This window comes from Euprymna scolopes, chromosome 16 (genome assembly GCF_053919585.1).
Source record: "Euprymna scolopes isolate OS-2025 chromosome 16, ASM5391958v1, whole genome shotgun sequence".
Classification (NCBI taxonomy): Eukaryota; Metazoa; Mollusca; class Cephalopoda; order Sepiida; family Sepiolidae; genus Euprymna; species Euprymna scolopes.
The window spans coordinates 134,330,904-134,339,549 of NC_136497.1; positions in this window are offsets into that span (position 1 = coordinate 134,330,904).

Consider the following 8,646-nt stretch of genomic DNA (forward strand, 5'->3'; position numbering starts at 1 on the left):
AGATGGCGTTGCCGAAACGATGGATATCGTAATACAATTAGAACGAACTCTTTTTTTCAAAGAAGCAACCTCAATCTTAAGAACCATTGTAATAATTATGTATATGTGGAGCATGGATTTTCCACAAAAAACTATGGCAACAGAAAGTGAGGTGAGTGCCAACACAGTGAGCGATTGGTGCAACTTTTTGAGGGAAGTGTGCACTCAGTACATTGAACAAAACCCAATTCAATTGGGGGGTGTAGATGAGACCTGGACCCCAAAAGAGGTTGAAATTGATGAAAGCCATTTTTAGCCTCGGAAATATCACAGAGGAACTGTCCGACGTAGCCATTGGATGTTCGGCGCCATCGAACGAGGCTCTAAGAATTGCCTTTTGATCGATGTTCCAGACAGAAAACGTGAAACTCTGGTCCCTATAATTCGCCAATGGATCTTACCCGGGACTCGTATAATAAGCGATGGTTGGAGCGCTTATGCAACCGTAGCAGACATTGACTTTGGTATTTACAGCCACGATGTTATTATCCACGAAAGAAATTTTGTGGACCCTAACGACGCGACTATAAATACTCAACTTATTGAAAATACGTGGATGCGAGCGAAGAAAAAACTTCGTCGTCAATTCGGTACATGAAGGGCTCTCTTCACTTCATATTTAAATTAATTTATGTGGCGTGAAAGAGTCGGCCCAAATAAATTTTGTGAGCTAATTTGTTGCATCGCCTCCATCTATTCTGTCTAAATTTATAAAATGAAAATTAAAAATATAAACTGTTTTTTTTTACATCATATTTTTATAACATTACATCTTAAAAAAAATGAACACCTTGTTTTAAATACCATTTTTATGAAAAACTCTGAATAAAATATTTTTTATAAACACTGTTTTAAAAAACAAACAAACTGTGATTGTTTCTCAACAAAAAATTAAATGACCGTTCTAAATAAATTATTTATTATTATGATATTGAAAAACTGTTTTTGTACTTAATTATTATGCTTGTTTGTCAAAGTTTGCTTTAAATTTGCGTTTTCCGGTTTCGTAATACGGCGATTCATGTTTTGGATCAACCGGATCACGTGACTCTTCTGGCGGCCATGTTGTAAGCCCTAACGGTATTTTTGGAGATTGCCCGTGTCTGGTAAATACATCATACAGACTTTTCTGTATTTTGTTTAAGTTTAATTTTCGCCATAAGTGCCTATCTGAATAAGCACCACTATTTTTATGTAAACAACTTTTATTCTCTGTAAAATAAATAAAGTCTCATTTTAACATTCCAAACAACTTTATTGATTCATCTTGGTTAACATTGTTGAAAATTACTAAGATACTTGCATGCAGTCCTTGGTAGAAGGGAAATTTACTTATGATTTCCTTCTTGTAATATAGTAAATTGTTGTTGTATAGCGCCACGCCACTCTCATTGGTTAAATGAGTACACATAAGGTGTCACCTGAGAAATGACGGCTGTTTTTTTTTGTTTTTTTTTTAAATTTTTAAAATTTTTAGCGCCAATTTTCTTCCGTTGTTATTGTTGTTGTTTTTGATTGTTGAATTTCTTCCCTCGGTGAAACCGATCACTATTCTTCTATTACCATTACGAGACCTTTGGAGGTAATCTATTTCCTGCAGCGAAAGGTCGCAACATAACCATTGTTGCAACGCTGTATAATTGGACTACTAACTAAAGAACTCTTGGCTGCGAGAGGAACTTTTTTCCCAACAAACATAAAAGAAGAAACGAAAGAGAAGTAAAAAGTTAGCAAAAAGACAAAATGGAAAGGAAAGTCCATCCGATGTAAAATGTCACAGTAGTAAGAAAGAGTGTTGGAATTAATTTTTACCTGAAATAAAGTTCAATTCTCACACGTGAGAATGCAACAACAATTCAGTAGATAAGATCTTATCAGAAATGTGGCTACAGTTTGCAAGAAGGGAACACAACCAAGCAATTGATATTAAAGCAATTTTACTGGGTGGCCAAAAATAAGATATAATGTAAGAGGAAAACGGACTATTGTACTAAATGATAAAGATGGTTAAGGTTTGCGGATAACAGATGCAGGATGCACTCATCCCTCAATTCTGCCTCCTTACGTTTGGACGGTTAGCAGTTCTGCTTTGTCGTATAAACGGGGATGAATACTGGCTAATTTTTCACTGCAATCTTGGGATGTCCGGGAAGAAGACAATGTTCAATAGGCAACGTGAAGTAGAAGGCTTTCTGTGACTGCCGTCGTGACAATCTCCAGCTGGGGTCGAAAAAGAGGCTGACGTAAAATCTCCCAATGTTTTTATAGGTTAATACACAGGGGGTGAGGGTAGGAAATCACTGCTAAGAGGGACCAGCACCATTAAGCAGGAGGAGCAACATAAATAAATTCCAATAAGAGAGAACATTTTGGGGGACCTGAAGAATTTTTCCCCCTTCTGTTTTTTAAAAAATTTTTTTTTCAGCGGATTATTATCGAATGGACACTAGTCTACCAGATTATGAAACTTAACAAAAAAATCATCAATACTTAAATGGATGACTGATTTATTAGAAAATTGCATTAGAGACTGCGCATCCCTTACAAATATTTAAGTGTTGATTACTTCCAAAAATTTAAAAAGGCAAATTTATCTTTCTCTATGTTTTTCTCACAAATTTTAGGACACTCAATTTCAGGGGTAAACTCAAGATGTTTTTTTTTTCACCCAACTCCTCATAATTGGCAGAATCTCCTACTTTCGACGAAGGCTGAAGCCAGGATAACTTCTCCAAAACTTCTATCCAGAAGAGAGCACAATCCTTGTTAAAGGACCTGACTTTCTCATTCCCTCTATCATCCACCAGATAGACGTTGATGATTTGTTCATAAATAAGTTTACCGTAGCTCTACACTCGTTCACCAGTTTCTTTGTCTTGTTTCCTGTGTTTCTATACACTTCATAACCTGATTTGATAAATTTCCTTAACGCATCTAAAAAATTGAATATCGTTGTGATCTTATCTCTAAATATTTTCTTCCTTTCGATTAATATGGCAGTGGTGGGAGTGGTAGTTGTCTTAACAAGACTAAGTTCCGCCCCTTTTAACCAGTTAACCAATCAGAGCTAAGATCCAATAACTTTTAGCGCTAAAAAAAAAAAAAAAAAAAAAAAACAACAAAACAAAAAAACAACCAAATACGAAGCTCGAAATGGACGACCAAAGAAAGAAAGAAAGAAAGAACAAATAAGAATGAAAGATGGATGCAGCACTGCAGCAGTGATTACAGAATTACAAGCCAAGAACAATTCCAGCAGAGTGTCACTTAAGAATTTGGTAGAGTCAGTAACTAACTATATGAGTGTTTAACTCTTTGCAGAGTGGAGAAAATATTATCGGCTATATCCTCTGGAAGATAATTCTTCGTAGTTTGTTACCTGCAACTGAGACAAAAAGAAAGAAACACCCGTGGGGAAAAGAAAAGGAAAAATAAAACAACTTAAAGAAAAAAAAAATATTCAGTAGAAAGTCTTGATAGAAAAAGTCTATAATCGGCCGGCCGGCTGCCAAGTGTTGTCGATCTGCACCACATATAAAGTTCTTGTATTTTAACATTAGAAAGCATAGAGCAGGGAGAGAAGGAAAGATAGAAAGAAAAATAAGGAGAAAGGGGGATTCACTTACTGGAAGCGATTCACATTTTAAATTACACCTTTACAGAAAGAGATTTATTTTATTTTTTGTTCAGATTTCTTTTGGGAGCAGTATTGTTACTCCTCGTTTAAACGAGCCCATTTTCCATTGGTCCGTTAACGTCATCAGCATGATTATTCTTTGGGATATTTCAAAAGCATGATTATTCTTTGGGATATTTCAATAAGCGTGATTATTCTTTGGGATATTTCCATAAGCATGATTATTCTTTGGGATATTTCCATAAGCATGATTATTCTTTGGGATATTTCCATAAGCGTGATTATTCTTTGGGATATTTCCATAAGCGTGATTATTCTTTGGGATATTTCCAAAAGCGTGATAATTCTTTGGGATATTTCCATAAGCGTGATTATTCTTTGGGATATTTCCAAAAGCGTGATTATTCTTTGGGATATTTCCATAAGCATGATTATTCTTTGGGATATTTCCATAAGCGTGATTATTCTTTGGGATATTTCTAAAAGCATGATTATTCTTTGGGATATTTCCATAAGCGTGATTATTCTTTGGGATATTTCCATAAGCATGATTATTCTTTGGGATATTTCCATAAGCGTGATTATTCTTTGGGATATTTCCATAAGTGTGATTATTCTTTGGGATATTTCCATAAGCGTGATTATTCTTTGGGATATTTCCATAAGCATGATTATTCTTTGGGATATTTCCATAAGCGTGATTATTCTTTGGGATATTTCCATAAGCGTGATTATTCTTTGGGATATTTCCAAAAGCATGATTATTCTTTGGGATATTTCCATAAGCATGATTATTCTTTGGGATATTTCAAAAAACATGATTATTCTTTGGGATATTTCCATAAGCGTGATTATTCTTTGGGATATTTCTAAAAGTATGATTATTCTTTGGGATATTTCCATAAGCGTGATTATTCTTTGGGATATTTCCATAAGCGTGATTATTCTTTGGGATATTTCTAAAAGCATGATTATTCTTTGGGATATTTCCATAAGCGTGATTATTCTTTGGGATATTTCCATAAGCGTGATTATTCTTTGGGATATTTCCATAAGCGTGATTATTCTTTGGGATATTTCCAAAAGCATGATTATTCTTTGGGATATTTCCAAAAGCATGATTATTCTTTGGGATATTTCCATAAGCGTGATTATTCTTTGGGATATTTCCATAAGCGTGATTATTCTTTGGGATATTTGAATAAGCGTGATTATTCTTTGGGATATTTCCATAAGCGTGATTATTCTTTGGGATATTTCTAAAAGCATGATTATTCTTTGGGATATTTCCATAAGCGTGATTATTCTTTGGGATATTTCCATAAGCGTGATTATTCTTTGGGATATTTCTAAAAGCATGATTATTCTTTGGGATATTTCCATAAGCGTGATTATTCTTTGGGATATTTCCATAAGCGTGATTATTCTTTGGGATATTTGAATAAGCGTGATTATTCTTTGGGATATTTCCATAAGCGTGATTATTCTTTGGGATATTTCTAAAAGCATGATTATTCTTTGGGATATTTCCATAAGCGTGATTATTCTTTGGGATATTTCAATAAGCATGATTATTCTTTGGGATATTTCCATAAGCGTGATTATTCTTTGGGATATTTCCAAAAGCATGATTATTCTTTGGGATATTTCCAAAAGCATGATTATTCTTTGGGATATTTCCATAAGCGTGATTATTCTTTGGGATATTTCCATAAGCGTGATTATTCTTTGGGATATTTGAATAAGCGTGATTATTCTTTGGGATATTTCCATAAGTGTGATTATTCTTTGGGATATTTCCATAAGCGTGATTATTCTTTGGGATATTTCCATAAGCGTGATAATTCTTTGGGATGTTTCCATAAGCGTGATCATTCTTTGGGATATTTCCATAAGCGTGATTATTCTTTGGGATATTTCCATAAGCGTGATTATTCTTTGGGATATTTCTAAAAGTATGATTATTCTTTGGGATATTTCCATAAGCATGATTATGCTTTGGGATATTTCCAAAAGCATGATTATTCTTTGGGATATTTCCATAAGCATGATTATTCTTTGGGATATTTCCATAAGCGTGATTATTCTTTGGGATATTTCCAAAAGCGTGATAATTCTTTGGGATATTTCCATAAGCGTGATTATCCTTTGGGATATTTCGAAAAGCGTGATTATTTTTTGGGATATTTCAATAAGCATGATTATTCTTTGGGATATTTCCATAAGCGTGATTATTCTTTGGGATATTTCTAAAAGCATGATTATTCTTTGGGATATTTCCATAAGCGTGATTATTCTTTGGGATATTTCTAAAAGCATGATTATTCTTTTGGATATTTCCATAAGCGTGATTATTCTTTGGGATATTTCCATAAGTGTGATTATTCTTTGGGATATTTCCATAAGCGTGATTATTCTTTGGGATATTTCCATAAGCATGATTATTCTTTGGGATATTTCCATAAGCGTGATTATTCTTTGGGATATTTCCATAAGCGTGATTATTCTTTGGGATATTTCCAAAAGCATGATTATTCTTTGGGATATTTCCATAAGCATGATTATTCTTTGGGATATTTCTAAAAGTATGATTATTCTTTGGGATATTTCCATAAGCGTGATTATTCTTTGGGATATTTCTAAAAGCATTATTATTCTTTGGGATATTTCCATAAGCGTGATTATTCTTTGGGATATTTCCATAAGCGTGATTATTCTTTGGGATATTTCCAAAAGCATGATTATTCTTTGGGATATTTCCATAAGCGTGATTATTCTTTGGGATATTTCTAAAAGCATGATTATTCTTGGGAATATTTCCATAAGCATGAGTAATCTTTGGGATATTTCTAAAAGCATGATAATTCTTTGGGATATTTCCATAAGCGTGATTATTCTTTGGGATATTTCTAAAAGCATGATTATTCTTGGGGATATTTCCAAAAGCATGATTATTCTTTGGGATATTTCCATAAGCATGATTATTCTTTGGGATATTTCCATAAGTGTGATAATTCTTTGGGATATTTCCATAAGTGTGATTATTCTTTGGGATATTTCCATAAGCATGATTATTCTTTGGGATATTTCCATAAGCGTGATTATTCTTTGGGATGTTTCCATAACTGTGATTATTCTTTGGGATATTTCCATAAGCGTGATTATTCTTTGGGATATTTCCATAAGCGTGATTATTCTTTGGGATATTTCCATAAGCATGATTATTCTGTGGGATATTTCCAAAAGCATGACTATTCTTTGGGATATTTCCATAAGCGTGATTATTCTTTGGGATATTTCCATAAGTGTGATTATTCTTTGGGATATTTCCGTAAGCGTGATTATTCTTTGGGATATTTCCAAAAGCGTGATTATTCTTTGGGATATTTCCATAAGCGTGATTATTCTTTGGGATATTTCCATAAGCGTGATTATTCTTTGGGATATTTCTAAAAGCATGATTATTCTTTGGGATATTTCCATAAGCGTGATTATTCTTTGGGATATTTCCATAAGCATGATTATTCTTTGGGATATTTCCATAAGCGTGATTATTCTTTGGGATATTTCCATAAGTGTGATTATTCCTTGGGATATTTCCATAAGCGTGATTATTCTTTGGGATATTTCCATAAGCATGATTATTCTTTGGGATATTTCCATAAGCGTTATTATTGTTTGGGATATTTCCATAAGCGTGATTATTCTTTGGGATATTTCCAAAAGCATGATTATTCTTTGGGATATTTCCATAAGCATGATTATTCTTTGGGATATTTCTAAAAGCATGATTATTCTTTGGGATATTTCCATAAGCGTTATTATTCTTTGGGATATTTCCATAAGCGTGATTATTCTTTGGGATATTTCCAAAAGCATGATTATTCTTTGGGATATTTCCAAAAGTATGATTATTCTTTGGGATATTTCTAAAAGCATGATTATTCTTTGGGATATTTCCATAAGCGTGATTATTCTTTGGGATATTTCCATAAGCGTGATTATTCTTTGGGATATTTCCATAAGCGTGATTATTCTTTGGGATATTTCCATAAGCGTGATTATTCTTTGGGATATTTCTAAAAGCATGATTATTCTTTGGGATATTTCCATAAGCGTGATTATTCTTTGGGATATTTCCATAAGCGTGATTATTCTTTGGGATATTTCCATAAGCGTGATTATTCTTTGGGATATTTCCATAAGCGTGATTATTCTTTGGGATATTTCTAAAAGCATGATTATTCTTTGGGATATTTCCATAAGCGTGATTATTCTTTGGGATATTTCCATAAGCGTGATTATTCTTTGGGATATTTCCATAAGCATGATTATTCTTTGGGATATTTCTAAAAGCATGATTATTCTTTGGGATATTTCCATAAGCGTGATTATTCTTTGGGATATTTCCAAAAGCATGATTATTCTTTGGGATATTTCCATAAGCGTGATTATTCTTTGGGATATTTCCATAAGCGTGATTATTCTTTGGGATATTTCCAAAAGCATGATTATTCTTTGGGATATTTCCATAAGCATGATTATTCTTTGGGATATTTCTAAAAGCATGATTATTCTTTGGGATATTTCCAAAAGCATGATTATTCTTTGGGATATTTCCATAAGCGTGATTATTCTTTGGGATATTTCTAAAAGCATGATTATTCTTTGGGATATTTCCATAAGCGTGATTATTCTTTGGGATATTTCTAAAAGCATGATTATTCTTTGGGATATTTCCAAAAGCATGATTATTCTTTGGGATATTTCCAAAAGCATGATTATTCTTTGGGATATTTCCAAAAGCATGATTATTCTTTGGGATATTTCTAAAAGCATGATTATTCTTTGGGATATTTCCAAAAGCATGATTATTCTTTGGGATATTTCCATAAGCATGATTATTCTTTGGGATATTTCCATAAGTGTGATTATTCTTTGGGATATTTCCATAAGTGTGATTATTCTTT